Source organism: Ixodes scapularis, unplaced genomic scaffold (assembly GCF_016920785.2).
Source record: "Ixodes scapularis isolate PalLabHiFi unplaced genomic scaffold, ASM1692078v2 PGA_scaffold7__128_contigs__length_106722199, whole genome shotgun sequence".
NCBI classification, from domain to species: domain Eukaryota; kingdom Metazoa; phylum Arthropoda; class Arachnida; order Ixodida; family Ixodidae; genus Ixodes; species Ixodes scapularis.
The window spans coordinates 46,096,331-46,111,841 of record NW_024609882.1 but is presented as its reverse complement, the minus strand read 5'-3'; the positions used below and the strand labels follow the sequence as shown (position 1 = coordinate 46,111,841).

The 15,511-nt window shown below is 45.5% G+C and overlaps 1 long non-coding RNA gene across 1 annotated transcript; it reads right to left on the bottom strand.

Moving 5' to 3' along the window:
- Positions 1–2,401: 2,401 nt before the first annotated feature.
- On the bottom strand, positions 2,402–13,792 carry LOC120841361. The gene is made up of 3 exons (XR_006076572.1): positions 13,637–13,792; positions 9,686–9,828; positions 2,402–2,896 (listed from the first exon to the last, which is right to left on the bottom strand). It is a non-coding gene; the product is annotated as an uncharacterized LOC120841361 (long non-coding RNA).
- Positions 13,793–15,511: the final 1,719 nt, after the last annotated feature.

Below are 15,511 nucleotides of genomic sequence, written 5' to 3'. Positions count from 1 at the left end.
GTGCTTCGTGGGAAAATAGACACTCCAGATTTTTGGTGTGTAGCTAGGGACATGACTCCAGAGGCCTAGGGAAATGTCTGACGTCTAGGGATTGTGAGGGGTAGACAAGTTTTGAACTGTCGGCGCTCTGGCGGGGTGGGAGAGCGGGCGAGGCGAGGCTCCAGTTTCACGCAGGGTCTGTTGGTGTGTGCTCTCCAATTTTTGTTATTAATTAAGCGAGGGGGATTCAAGTGACGATAAAGTAAGCGTCTGGCTCGTGGGAAGTTGATTCGTCGGGCCTGTTGCAACTTTATATTTTATTAATCGAGATGTTTGCGACGAAGCAACTATCTCCTCCTTTCGGCAAGGTCTCTTCCTCCTCCTTATTCAACGTTCCGTTGTCTAAAAAGCTTCCTTTTTTTCTTGCTTTTAGGCAAGATACGGGCGTGTTTTTCCAGCCAAACTCTCAACACGACTATGAGGTGTTGTAAGACAAGAACTTTGCACCCGGTCTCCGAGAGGGCCAATAGCTTCACTACATCATTCAGTACGAACTCAACACTTTTCCAACGTCCCACAAAAGAACGTGCATGCACGGCGGTGTTGCGGCGTTGCCACTCCGGAGTTGGAATGATTCCGGAATGATTCCGCACTTTCGCGACCCCGGAATACATTGGGAATAGAATGGCGGCAGCACTGGGGGAATGGAATGGGAATCAAATGGATATGCCTTCTGCCTGGAGTGGCGTGGGAATGAAATGGGCTCGGTTCTTATGCGAGCTGGCTAGATTTTCATTTAGGGCCAACGTTCTGATGGCGCAATTCGCTAGCGCATGGAAGGTTGCTACAGCATCATTGCACTGGAGGTGACTGACGACTTCAATGTCTCACTGGCTTATGCTCCTTCAAGGACAAAAATGGCGCGCACTCCGTGAAGCAACCAGAACTGAATAGTTATAGACGAACAAGATGTCGTTCGTGGCGCCGGGAAACGACAAAGCTGCTTGTATAATCGCACGTGATCAGCAGGTAGATTTAAACCATAATGTCGAACCGAGTCCGAACCGAAAACCGGAGCATAATTGTAATTTTTAAATGAACCGGAACGAAACAGTAAACCAAACCGAACATTTGATATTAAACCTGAACCGGAATGTAACCGTAATCTACTTCAAATTTCGGGGTTTTACGTGCCAAACCAACGACGGGCATCTGGCACGCCCCAGCGGAGGACTGAGGATTAATTTCGACCACCTGGGGATCTTTTGACGTGCAACCGAAAGCTCGGTTACACGGCGCCTTCTCCGCAATAAGCCACCGTCATATTGCGGGCACCTCGGCCGGGATTCCAAACCCGCCACATAGGGATCCGTAGGCCGACGCTCTCGCCTCGGAGCCACCGAGGCGGCTAACCGTAATCTCATCTGGCGGTTACCGGTTCGTTGGTAACGTGTAATAAAATGTGAGACGCGCCTTCTTTGCAGGTGACGGAGAGAACTAAATAAATATTCGCAACGGTGGCGCCCGGGACTAAGTTTTGATTACACAAAAGGGAGTGACGACATAGACACAGCTCCGTTATAACAAAACAAATAAGTATATTGCACGCCTACGCACCATGAATTGGCGTCGGCGTGTCGGCGTGGAGGCGTACACTTCGATACTTGGTTTCACGTTGCGATGGACCGCAATGGACTCTCGAGCCACCGGAGCCAATTCACAGCTAGGTGGGTGTCATACTTACGGTTAGGTGGAATGACGCGGGGAATCCGACGTCACGAGAGAAGCTGAAGGGTGTACGGTCCATTTGCGAAGAACATGCCCAAGCAGCACAATTCACCGGCTCAAGCTTGAGCCTGCTTGGGCAGCCGGGGAAAGTTTCCCTGGCCCAAGCACCGTTTTGCTCCAAGGGGCAAGCTAGCCCCAGCCTGGCTAGCCGGCCCGGCAGTTCAGTGGGGGTTCCTTGTACAGCCAAGCTTGGCTAAACGGTGTAAAACAAGCCTGGGCCAGGCTGGCAGTTCAGTGGTCAGCCAAGCTTGGCAAAACGGTCTAAATGCATCCTGGGCCACACTGGCAGTTCAGTGGTCAGTCAAGCTTGGCAAAACGGTGCCAATGCAGTGTGGGCCAAGGTGGGAGTTCTCTGGTCATTCAATCTTGGCTATACGGGGAATTTACAGACTTCTCCCAAGGAAGTCTATGTTGTCATTCAAAGGATGTTTTTTAGTCAAACATCTCCAGTTTTTGGTGCTGTATGCAGAAAAAAACTGGTTGCTACCTTGTTCCGGATTTAGTGACCCACGATTAATGGAGCTGCTAAAGTAATTTTCTCAGAATACTTAAACAATAAAATAAAAGTTGAAAACATGCGCGAGCTGCTGTATTTATTGTGCAGTTGGCATGCAAATGAAGCTGCAAAATCAAGTCAAGTTTGATACAGTGGTTTTTTATTTCATGTTCAGTACATGGTGCTAGCTTATGCCCGAGTTCCACTACAGCGACAAACAGAAACAAATGACGACAAGTCTCAAACCCGAGTCTTTCCCGATTTGACAGGCTTTGTAGAATAAAGGAGGCTATGCTTAAACACAAGCATCATGCACGCGAGGGTATCTTTGGCAGGCTTAGAATCACTCATGCTTATTTCACGAGCACCGAACGAATAAACGCCGCCTGCCAAAAGTACCACCACGGGCATGCTGAATGGGTTGGAGGCTTGTAGCTGTCGTTTGTTTCTGTTTGTCGCTCTCGTGTCCCACTAGAGCGACAAAGGTTGGTTGCTGGTCGAGTATCTGGTGCCTGGCAACTGCGCTTCAGAGCTAGTAGGTGGCTCTGCCGATTCGAGTACTAATGACAGCAGTTGTACACAGTTCACCCCATGGCCACTTCATCGCTGTGACGTAGAGCTGGATAGCAGCACCTGGAGAAGGAACAAGATAACCAGTGATGCATGTTTAGTAAATATGTTTCACATGAACTATAAATCATGCTCCTAATTAAATTATAACAGCAGAAAGGCAACCCAAAAGGTCTTGGTGGTATCTTCAGTCTCCTTCAATATAAAAGACGTACTAAAAGCGCGTGGCCGAGATGACCGTGGTCGGGGGCGCTATGTGCGCTCCACGAGATTCTGTTCTGCCTCGAGGAAAGGACGCTCACTCGGGGCTGAACTGGTCCTGAACTTGCGGACAGTTTTTGATTTAGGTTTAGACTAAGAGCGTGCTTTATCGGCATTGCGCCCACAGATATGATCATGGAGGCTCGAAGTAAGCATGCTCATTATTGTTTTTGTTATCAGTTGTTTCTGGTGTAAAATTTGAAAACAGGCACAAATATTAATGTTGCACCCGAGCCTCATATTTGAAAAATAAAATGTCTTGATGAGCGGATTTATTAATCAGAAGGATGGCATGGACCATGCACTTTAGAAGTGAAAATAATTGCCTTGACTCGGGCCAGTTTCTCTCGGACAGCCATTTCAGAATTAGTGGCTGTGACATAATGTGAATGAACTGCTCTCCACCGTGAACCCAAAAACTGATAAGTGTGCATTGCACTTTAGCTGAACACTAAGTGAGTTCCCCCTTGGGTAGGTTGGGATCTCCCAGAGCACACCAGTCACTGCCTCGGCCAGGCGCTCCCACTGGGTCTTTCATACTGCAGGAGAATACATAACGCAGGAACTACAGAACTTGACAGTGACAAACATGATTTCCCTCCATTTGTAGAATACTACTGTCAGTAAATGCAAAATAAAAGCCAGTTAGAGCACCTCAATGTGAACACCACATATAACATACAGTACTGTGGAAGGTTGCTCAGATCGTTTGAAAGCAGACTTTGAATTGCCGCAAGGGAATTCTTGATTCTCTTGATAGTAAAACCAAGCCATAAGTACAACTTCACTGTAAAGACAATGTTTTCTATCTGCTTTTCTTTAAATGCATAGAAGTACTTTTTGGTATTTATGTTACCTACCTCTAAAAAGACGAAGGACCAGTAAAAGGAAACACAGACACAGTTACGTACAAAACGAGCATGTTGGTAACAGTAACTAAACATGAGGAAGACACAGAAAAAGGGGGGGACAGACGGACAACTTCGTTGTCCGTCCCCCCTTTCTTTGCATCTTCCTCATGTTTAATCACAAACACAGCGCTGTCTTTCCTTTTACTCGTCAATCTTTTTTGCGCTGTTTTAACCCATTCAATATGACCACCAATCAACTCGCCCAACTTTACACCTTGCTACCTCTAAGGTTGCAATATAAAGTGGTCTCAACTTCCACTGACAGCCCTGAAGCTATAAACCCACAAAAAACCAAATTCCCTAGAAATTAAAACGACACAAAAGAAAATCAGATCAGAAAAACATTCAGTCTGACTTGATTATATTGAATCAATAAATACAATGAATGTGAGCAATATTTTTGTGAAATTGTATTATAAACTTTCAATGTAAAATGGGATGAGAGTCCCACTAAAGCAACCAAGAGGAACAACAACCGACCCCGACACGACTTAAATACATTCAGCATGCACACGAAGATACCTTTGGCAGGCTTCCCATTTTTCGAGGCTCATGAAAAAAGCACAAGTTATTGCAAGCCTGCCAAAAGATATCTTGGTATGCATGCTGCATGGTCTTGGGGCTTAAGATGGCAAGTTGGCTATTCATCACTGAATAATATGCCAAAAAAACACAGACACAACAAAGGAAGATCTGGACAGAACACTGCATAACCTTCAACTGAATGGTTCGTATAAAAAAACAGAAATACATATAGACCCTTTCAGGCAACATTTCATGGGTGCGCCGCCGCCACCTTGACGTCACGTGACCCTGCCGCCACAGCCGACCTCCAGTTTCTCGCAGTTCTCCGCGTTGTGTGCTGCACCGGCCACCACCGGAGCTTTGTTCTCGAGTTCTTTTACGTTCTGCGTTGAAATCGTGTGTTTGCTTTAGGTCCTTTCGATATTTCGGGCTTTCATTTAATCATTTGATATCGACATTTGAACATCGCTCTTGTATTTTCTTATTTATGAAATGGAATCGGACAGCGAATGGATCGACGATACAAGATTATGGCCTAGGCTTCAGAGACCATTAAGTTCATCACATTTTGTTTTTATCGTTAATAAGGGCAGTCAACACCATTGCGACACATAAAAATTTCAACTGACGCTGTAAGGCTATCGCAGTCGTGCTTCTTGCTGCATGTGCGAACTTTAGACATTGTTTCTGTAAGTAAAAGCCGAACTGCATGTAAGTGCTCAAGCGAGCGGCGAGACGAGCAACGGTGACAATGATGAGAGTCAGCGACGAAGATTTCTCGCTGTCGCCCGTTGCATCGCTCGGTTTTTGGATTTCTAGAAAACGTCGCTCGTCGTTTTGGTCGCTTGCGTGCGGTTTGCCTCGTCGCGCGACTGATCGAGCGAAAGCGAAGCGAGTCGCTTGTCTCGCTGCTCCCCAAATCGCTTTCATGCGGTTTTCTAGAAATCAAAAAGCCGAGCGCCGCGACGGGTGGCAGTGAGAAACTTTCGTTGCTGACTCGTCGTTGTCTCTCGTCTTGCTTGCTAAAGCGCTTACATGCGGTCCGGCTTTTATCTACGGAAACAATGTCTAAAAGCGCGCACATGCACCGAGAAGCACGACTGCGATAGCCTCACTGCCAAAAATTTGGGGGTTTTGCGTGCCAAACCAACGACGGGCATCTGGAGATAGCCTCACTGCGTCAGTTGATATTTTCATATGTCGCAATGGTGTTGACTGCCCTTTATTAGCAACAAAAACAAAAGAATGTGATGAACTTACATGTTCTCTGAAGCCTAGGCCATGATCTTGTATCGTGATCCATTCACTGTCCGATTCCATTCTATAAATAAGAAAATACATCTATATTGAAACTTAGGTATCAAATGAATAAATGAAAGCCTGAAATATCAAAAAGACCTAAAGAAAACACTCGACTTCAACGCGGAACGTAAAAGAACACGAAAACAAAGCTCTGGTGGTGACCGGTGCAGCACACAATGCGAAGCAACGGCGACAAAATGAAGGTCAGCTATGGCAGGCCGTTAAGCGCACCGACTGGTGGCAGCTCGAGTAACTGACTCCCTAAAAGCATCAATACAGATAAAAACTGACACCTGCTGGCAGAACACTGTAAGGTCAAAATGCACTTCCTCAGAAACCAGTGCCACTAGTTCCACAGAGAGTGAAATTCTGTCAGACAATGACACTAAGGGTGCACCTCAGACAAGAGTTGTTACCCTGGTATTTCATCCAGAAGGTCACCTGGCAATTCACTGTGTCCATTGTGAGTGCAAGTCCAACTTAGAAAAAGACTAGTGCCATGGGCTGCTACAAGAAAAAAGCAAAGAGGAAAATTCACAATGCCTTCTTGATGAAATCCTAGAATAACAACTCATGTGAGCCCACCCTCCTTACTAATACATGACAAAGAATTCCACGGTCTGCAGAGCCAATGACGCTCGTTTCTGGGGGAGCGCGTTCAGACGACGCATCAGCCCACTTCACATGGCGCAATTTCGCTTGCAAATTTACACCTGTGACTGCAGGCACTGCAGCTTCCCCCATGCCTATATTTCGCTGCATGAGTGACGTCACAACAGTAAACTCGCAAGTAAAATCACACCATGCGAATCAGGTTTACAGTGTTCACACAGCATGTGTTACTTCCTATCAGTAGATATATTTTTTTTACCAAAGTAAACTATTCAGTTAAAAGTTAAGACGTGTCCTGCCCAGATCTTCCTTCATTTCGTCTGTGTTTTTTGGCGTATTATCCAGTCTTGAGGCATATCAGTGTCAGGTGTTTCTCTTTGTCGCTCTAGTAGGACTCGGGCAGGGTGGGGAAACAGTCATGTCTCAATAATATGGATACTCTGCTATATAAAAACCGTTTTCGGGGACCAACCGGGTAAATACCTGCATTTTGTCCTGCTATTATGCACAGCTCACATTATGGACGCTTTTGGGTAGGAACGGAGGTGTCCATTTGCATGAGACAGCACTGTCATATTCCCTAGTGTTGAAATTAATGACTGCACGCTCTGAAGCCACGTAGCAGGTTTCTCCACTGAACACTAATGCGTAGCGGTGGCATGGCAGATGTTTGTGGCTGCAGAACACACCGCAGGCAAATGATATCCAATGTGGACAATCATGGATATTTGACATTAGAATCAACCAACAAATAGGCCTACATGTTGCTGTCACAGAATTGAAAGATTTTTTTCTTCGTGTGATTCCGTTTTGAGTAAGATGCACAAGTGCCGAAAACACGAGCTCGGAAGAGAAGAAAAAGAAAAAAAGAAGGAAGGCGGAAGCTGCATAGAGCTAGGCTTCAGTGGTTGGAACAACAAGCAAGGCTTCAGTGGTGTGGGAGGTCGAACCCCGAACAAGGCTTTGTCAAGATGGTTGGTGGGCCCTGAGCAAACTTCGACGATGTGCATGTGCTTGTGAGCGAGCGCTGTTCGGCACTATAAGCACCCAAGCCACCACAAGTTCTCGACTCCGACTGGTGCCGCAAGGGAATGGGACCACCACCGACATCTTGGGACCATGATTCGACTTTCCTCATACGAAATGTATAGTGTCTTTGATTTGGCTTCTGTTCCCTCCTTGTTACGCTTTCGAAGCTTTTGTGATTTTCTTGCCCCTGTTACGAAGAGCAGAAGGCTTGCAAGATATGTTCTTTTCCTTTATTATTTTCATTTTTTTACGACCATTTGTACGTCCTGTGCACCTTTTCTTTAATTTTGAATTTCATTACTCATAAATAGTGTTTCGAAATGCCAGGTACAAGTCACTCTCAATTCCTACCGCCTCTAAGGAAGTCCATCACCTAGGTGTGGCCCTAGTACCTGGACAGCGGTCCAATTCAGATTACAAGTTGGTTTGTTTATGGCATCTTTTCCAACCGAACCTGTGACAAACTGGCATCCACTACAGGACTTGAACCTGTCACAAGTTAGTCACAGGTTCGGTTGGAAAAGATCCCATAAAAACAAACTTGTAATTTGAATTGGACCGCTGTCCAGGTGCTAAGGCCACACCTAGGCGATGGACTTCCTGAGAGGCGGTAGGAATTGAGAGTGAGTCGAGCCTGGCGTTACGGAACACTATTTAATAGTAAAGAAATTCAAAAGTAAAGAAAAGGTGCACAGGACGCACACACAGTCGTAAAAAAAAAAGGAATAAATAAAGGAATAGAACATATCTTGCAAGCGTTCCACTCTTCATAACCGCAGAAGGAAAAACACAAAAGATTTGAAAGCATAACAAAAGGAACAGAAGCCAAATCAAAGATGCCATACATTTGGAGGAGGAGGAGAGTCCAATCATGGTCCCAAGATGTCGGTGGTGGCTTGGGTGCTTACAGCACCACACAGTGCTCACTCACAAGCACAGGCACATTGTCTAAGACTTGCTCGGAGCCCACCAACAGTCTTGACGAAGCCTTGCTCAAGGTTTGACCACCCAAACCCACGAAGCCTTGCTTGCCGTTCCACCGGCCATAGCGCCGATGCCTTGCTTCGCGTTCCACCACAACCACACCGTGCGCGGGTTCCATCTTCTTTCTTCTTGATCCCTTCCTCCGAGCTTGTGCTTTTGGCACTCGCACATTTTGCTCAAAAAGGAAACCAGTAAAAAGAGTACAATAACCACTGAATTCTGTGAGAGTTGTTATGACTGTGAATGTCTAGAGGGCAAAGTTGACATTTGCAACAAAACTTGAAATAATAAGGCATGTGGAGAAGGAGACAAAAAGTTTTGTGTCACTGGAGCCCACAAGATCTTTGTAAACTACTCAAGAAACGGTGTGACATAAAAGCGCGACAAAACACATTCTGACGCACGGCATGTTAAGACATCAAGAAACCACTACAGAGGTGGTTTAGAGATGTCGGGGCAAGCAACATTCCTATATTGGGACCAATCTTCTTAAGGCATGTGAAAAACTCCTTTTACTCTTGAAGTGAAGAATCTTCTAAAAGAATGTGAAAGATTCCTTTTACCTTGATGTGAAGAACTTCATTGCAAGTGGATAGCTACATTAACTTAAGGGCCACCATGGCATAGGAGAAAAGACCATCTAAGGGATGGATAGATAGATGCAAACGGCTGTACCTTTTGTAACGAGCAGTAGTGCCAGTGTATGTGATGGGACTATTGTGGTGGCAGTGCCAGCGTCGAAAGAGAAAGTCAATGGCTCAACAATCAATTGAAGCCAAGTATGAAACCAGAAATAGTTAAATGCCTTGCCAAGGAAATTGGCCTGCAGTGGCAAAAGCATCCCTGGCAAGCGATTCACAGTTCGCATGGAAACTAACAGAACAAGGCCCAGATATCAGAGCTTTTAAAAACCAACACGGATGGCACCACAAAAATGTATTCTTAGTGATGGGAAAGTTTAGAATGCCAAATATTATGAGCTGTTGCAGTAAAACCATCATATACGTATGAAACATGAAATCATGGATGACTCGGGATCTCTTTGGCTGGGTCTTTGGTGGCTCGTGGACTGGGAAGCCGAGTTTGTGGATAAGCGTCCCAGCGTGTGCTTACTTGGTGACATGTGCCGCTTAACACTATCCAGTTCCATTCTAGCAGCCAAACACGACATCCAAGCTACATCCGTTAGACCAAGGCATAATTCAAAGGTAGTCTAGATTGTGTTTACCATTTATAAATGTCCAGGCACGTCTGCAATTTAGCCCATCCAGAGGCTTTCGGAGACGGTCACAAGAGCCAGCAGCTTGCTTGGGCAGCTCACTGTCAGCCACTCTGTCCTTCCATGCACCGTGCCACCTCCATGAGCTCCCACTGAAAAAAGAAAAAAAAAGCAGAATCGGAAATTATACCTGCAATAAGAACATCTCAGCAGCAGAGGCTACGTTATGGTGCCTGGAATGCGCCTCCAACTGGTTCGTTTAGTGTTCTATATAACCCATGTACCAAAAGTGGTCTCTAAGCGACAAAATTAAATGACACCACAGGAGCTGGCATGTCATGCTGTTGGATGTTGCAATCCTGGCAGTTAGTCGTACAACTTCTGGCAAAAAATATATGAGCTAACACAGCTGTCATTGTCCTCGCAACATTCAAAATCCTGGCTGACAAAGCTTCTATGGACTGTCAAGCTGAGGGATACCCTCTCTGCCCCCCTCCCTTTTCCAGCAGAAACTACCTCAACTGTCATGATGTTCACAGCCCGGAAAAGATCCCCTAGAAGTTTATTCAGGAGCAACTAGGGTAGCTATAGAGACAAACTCTCGCACTATGAAGCCATTCCACAAATCTGCCATAAGCAGCAGCAGTTCGTTGAAAGTATAGAAGTTTGCCTTGTAAATACATTTCGAGATGAAGTTGCATCTCTGGATTCTACCAAGACTCTAGTTTCCAGCAAAGATTTACGTTGGCAGGCCGGCCGAGTTGCTGAGTAGGAGGAAGGTGCATGTGTCACACCACACGTGTCTTTTGCTTACATTCAGAGAAAGGAAGGCTGAAATTCCCTGATCGATACTGATTAGGCTGGAAATCTTGAGACTTTTCCAATTGCCGAATTTCTCAACAATACCAATTTTCAGCTCATAGAAACCCTGCACAGGTTTGAGTCAGGTACTAACGGCCATTAACAACTGCGTGAATTACTGTACACATATGCGGTAACTATACTAAAGCCCAACTTATTCTAGTAACGCAGAACGCCATAAAACTACCAAAAAACACCGAGCATGCACCCGCGGCAGAGTAAGCGCTCAACCCCTACTTTTGAAACATATCAACTCATCTAAGGACATATTAATGCCTATTCCTCTATTTTAAGCAAGTTAAAAAAATATATGAAAGAGACATCAGGCACCCTGTCGCCATGGGCGTTTATCTCCACGACTGGCAGGCAGAATGGGGATAGAACAAGTAGAACAGCAAAGCAGGAGAGGAATAGGAGGGGTGCAGTCGAAAAGAGCTAGAAAGTGATATACTTGGGGACAATGTTCCGTGGCAATGAAGCTAAAGCTAGAGAGCCAAAGGACACCATTCCACTGCATAGCTGAATATAGTTCAACCATAATAATTTGCTGGGTGGAATGTAACCAATTAAAATATATGTAAAATTGTTCCGTTTAGCTTTGACTTTAGAATGTTAGCATAACATTGGCCAGGATGTGCCAAACCTAGAGCATTTCCTTTTTAGCCATTTTGTGTTTTCTTGGTTTAAATTCACCCTAGGTTTTCTAGCTCCCTGCAAAATTAAGATGGCATCTTTATCATGCGCATCTTTGGGCATCATCAGTGCGGTTTATTGCAGGCACACTCTGTGAGCTCGCCCCTTTGTTTGACATGTAAGATTTTTATGAAGTTTGGCAACCAAGAAATCTTAAAACAAACCAAGCAAGTGGTGTGCAACATGTATGACAAATGGGACAGTGGGAACCGGGACTCCTAGTTGTTTCCGTATGCCGGTTGGCTAGCAAGCTCACTGGTGTGTCTGAGCAGGGGCGGGGACGGAACTCAGGACCCCTGGGTTCTGCAGCGCAATCCTCGCTACACATATTCTGAGCTGTGGTGTGCCAGCGACCCCCTAGGGCCAGCCATAACTGAATGCGATCCAAATGGAATGCGACTTCGCGTCGTGGAGTGTGCGTGCTTCTATTTCTGTATATTCCTCCCGCGCAATAGTTTTTCAGCACCAGAAGAGTTTACAGATAACTGACCTCAAAACGCGGCAGCACTCATGAAATTCGTTCATGTGGCAATTCGGGTCAGGTGGTTCATGATCATTGACAAGCGCCAAAAAATAGACAGGGTCAAGAAGTTGCCACTGGCGCACTCGCAACTAACATCATTGAAAAAAAACAACAATCTGTTACATTGCTGTGAGAAATGTCAATCATGATTACAACCAATGTAGACCTCTATCAAGAAATTCATATTCTTTTGCTGATAAGGTTATGGATGTGTCACTTGTACAACTCGTGCCTATGGCTATAATCTCAAACACCTCGTGTAGCTTTTTCTAGACATTTTATCTGGGTATCTGGCCAAAAATTTGGTGTCATTAAATGACGGGAAACAAGGGCAGCAGCTGATGTGTGTTGTCGCTGCAGCAGCGGCCCTTGGAAAAGACAAATGCAAAACTAAACAGTGCAAAAAATTCACAGAATGCACAACCAAAGTTGTGTACGGAATCACAATGTCATATGGTTCTGTGTACACGGGTCAGACAGGCCTATGTATTAATGATTGCGCCCGCGAACGCGAGGTGGCCACACAAGCGATCTCCATCACGACATCTGGCCACACACTGCAGACGCTGCTTTTGCTCCCAGTCGTTTAAAGACACTAAATTTTTGGCCAGATACCCAGATAAAGAATCTAGAGAGCTACACCAGGCGTTTAAGATTAAAGCCAAAGGCACCAGGTGTACAAGTGACACATCCATAACCTTATCAGCAAAAGAATGAATTTTTTGATAGAGGGTTGACCAGTTGTAGTCATGACTGACGTTTTTCACAGCTATAATAATAATAATAATAATAATGTTTTATTTGAATCATGCCCCAGAACGACCACTAGGCCATAGTGTGGTGGCACATAAAATGGTAGTAGATGACTTAACACAATGTCTTCCACTTGTAAAAAAGAACAGACTAACATGCAATCACGAATTAAAGATAAAAATTTAGCTCCCTTCTAAACACTGATATATCTGAAAAGATATCAACATGAGAGGACAGTTCATTACCACAAATCTGCATCCTTACCACTTACTATATAAGAAATTTTGTTTTCAATAAATGTTAGTTGCCGGTACGCCAGTGTTCACGTCAAATTTTTGTCTAGGTATTTTTCCGGCGCTTATCTATCATGAAGTTCGCAGCTTTTCCTGATCCGACACTGCCTATCTTCGTCAGCTGAGAGACAAATTAAATTCTAGGAGATTGACCACGGTGAAATCTACCTTGCAAGTCTGTCCGAGTGCTTCAGTCAAAGTGTTGGCTTACGCTTAAAAACGGGTGAAGCCTTCAGAAATAGATCTGAATATGCCTGCATGCTTGGCGATCGCGGTTCAGCTCCCTCAACCGCAATCCTCGTACAAAAACATGCAATGAAGCAACTGCGTGGTTGACACGCCAACACCCTAACTGAAACTGAGACAAAAAAAAACAAAAAATGATAACTATTTGGTGCACTAACACAGAGCCTTTGGCACTGCCTGCCTCCCCCCCTCCGTAGTTTTCTCTTCATTGCCAAAGAAAGTTGTGCCCAAAAAAAGATGGGTTGCTTTTTTGTTCTAACTCGGAAGAATAAATTTAAGGCTTTATAACAAGAACAAGCAAGTGTGTAAGCAACCATTCTTTAGGATGTTAATTTGTAATAAAAAAAAAGAAAAAAAAACAGACTGTTTGTTTTTACGTGTTTGCACAGTCAACCAGCTTTGCAAATGGCAGCTGTTTGTAATTCCGTGGTCAGACCAAGGGACCACCCGACCATGTACACCTGTGCTTTATTACCTACCCTATCCCCCAGCTCTCCATGGTCATCCCCAATTTAGAGTGAGCAATTGCTTGGTATATTACAGTTTGGAATGGTGTTATTTGTTTAGGAAAACAAAAGGTCAGATAAATACCAGCAGGGCCCTGCGGAAGCGGTGCATGGGCCCCGTTTCACTTTTCACAAACCATCCTGTCTTGAAAGGCAGCAGAGAAACAGGTTGGGCTGATTCGCCTGCAGGCCTTTGCTGAGTTGATGGCTACTATCCAGACTGGCAGCTGATCGGCAGCTTCCAGCCACCAGCAGTTTTTTCTTGATGATACAGACTTCCTGCAATACCATGAATAAGAATCAGACTGATATTCTGGAACAAACAAAGAAACCCAAACTTGCTTCACAGATCAACAAAAGAAAAAGTGCCAACATTACGCTTCTCTTGTTGTCGACAGTGCAAAGACCATGATGACAGCACCATTACACTCAACCAAACAAGGAAAATGAGCTTCTTCATAACGTAATTGTATTAAGAACCAGGCACGCAGCCGGAAAGGGGGGGGGGGGGGTAGGAGCCTACCTCACCTTTTCTTTATTACCTACCCTATCCCCCCCCCCCCCCCCCCCCAAAATCGTCCATTTTGCTGGGCCCTCCCCCCCCCCCCCCCCCCCCAAAAAAAAAAACAAATTTCTGGTGAAGTGCCTGTTAAGAACAATGTGCATGCAGAGCTTAAATACCTACTGGTACCTTAAGAAATCCCAGGAAGCTAAAAACAAATTAAACACCACTTAAAAATAGCACAGCTCGCTTGGTAGGCACATGCACAGCAATCAACAAGCCTCTTGACATGTTCTGCAGTGCAGGGATACAGATTAAAAATAAACACCGGGGATGTGATCGATATCCTCTGGGGCAGTGCAATGCGCAAGTTTATCCTGAAGCTACTGTTTGCGCATGCACCTAAGAGGCGTTAGAGCTGGTTCACACTGTTGCAACTGACTACGACCGAGTTGAACAAAACAGGGTTTTAAGCCGCTTACGACTGCCATTATTACTGCTGGACGGCGTGGTCATAAGCCGTCACAAGAGGCTTAAAGACTGGTTTTGTCGGAGTCAGTCCTAGTCGGTTGCTGCAGTGTAGACCAGCTATTAGACTAAAATTGTATCCAGCTTTGGGTCTTTCCACAAATGTTTTAAGAGACTCCCTTCAACTTTACCAGGGCCTCAGGTATTTAAACGTTGTAGTAAGTAGGGAGCCATCACATTCAAAGCTGGATCTCCTTGCTTTGTATGTGTCTCCCCAGTACCACTAAACGTTCTATACCAGATCAGAGCATTTTAATCAAATCATTCAACCTCTTTCCTCAGCCATGTAAACTACTTGTGCACCCAAGAGTTCTAGAAGTCACGAATGTAGCCGGGGTAAATTAAAACGTCGCTAAGGCAAGCAATAATAATCATTATTAGCGACAGTAGTACCCTGGGTGGCTCGCAAGGCTAGACATATATGCAGGGGCCCGTACGCACGATCGTCTGCTAGCCAATCAACCAGAGCAAGATGATCAAAATAACAAACAGGCAGCAAGGGAGAAAACAACAAGAACGATGAGACTAAGAGGGCTCGGTCAACACTTTTAATACCCGTGCGACACGGGCAACTCGAATGCCATATACAACGAATGACAATTGTGTGATCGGCGAATCAGCTCGCTATCTGTCGCGCGTGGAATGCGTCACGCCCGGAGTGTCGCGCGCCGATTGGCCGTCCGCTCAAATGTCATTCGTTGTAAATGGCATTCGAGTTGCCCGTGTGTCCCAAGTATAAGAAACTCAAGGCCCGAGCACCTCAAACCCAACGCCACGCACCGCACGCCGGCGCGAGGCACACGCCGTACACGAGCACAACGACGACACCCAGTTAGGAGCGTGTCCTATCAATACGCCAAACGCCAGCGCCAGTCGAACCGCGCCATCCCGCTGGACGCGGCATGAAAACCCAGAGCGCGCGGGCCGGGA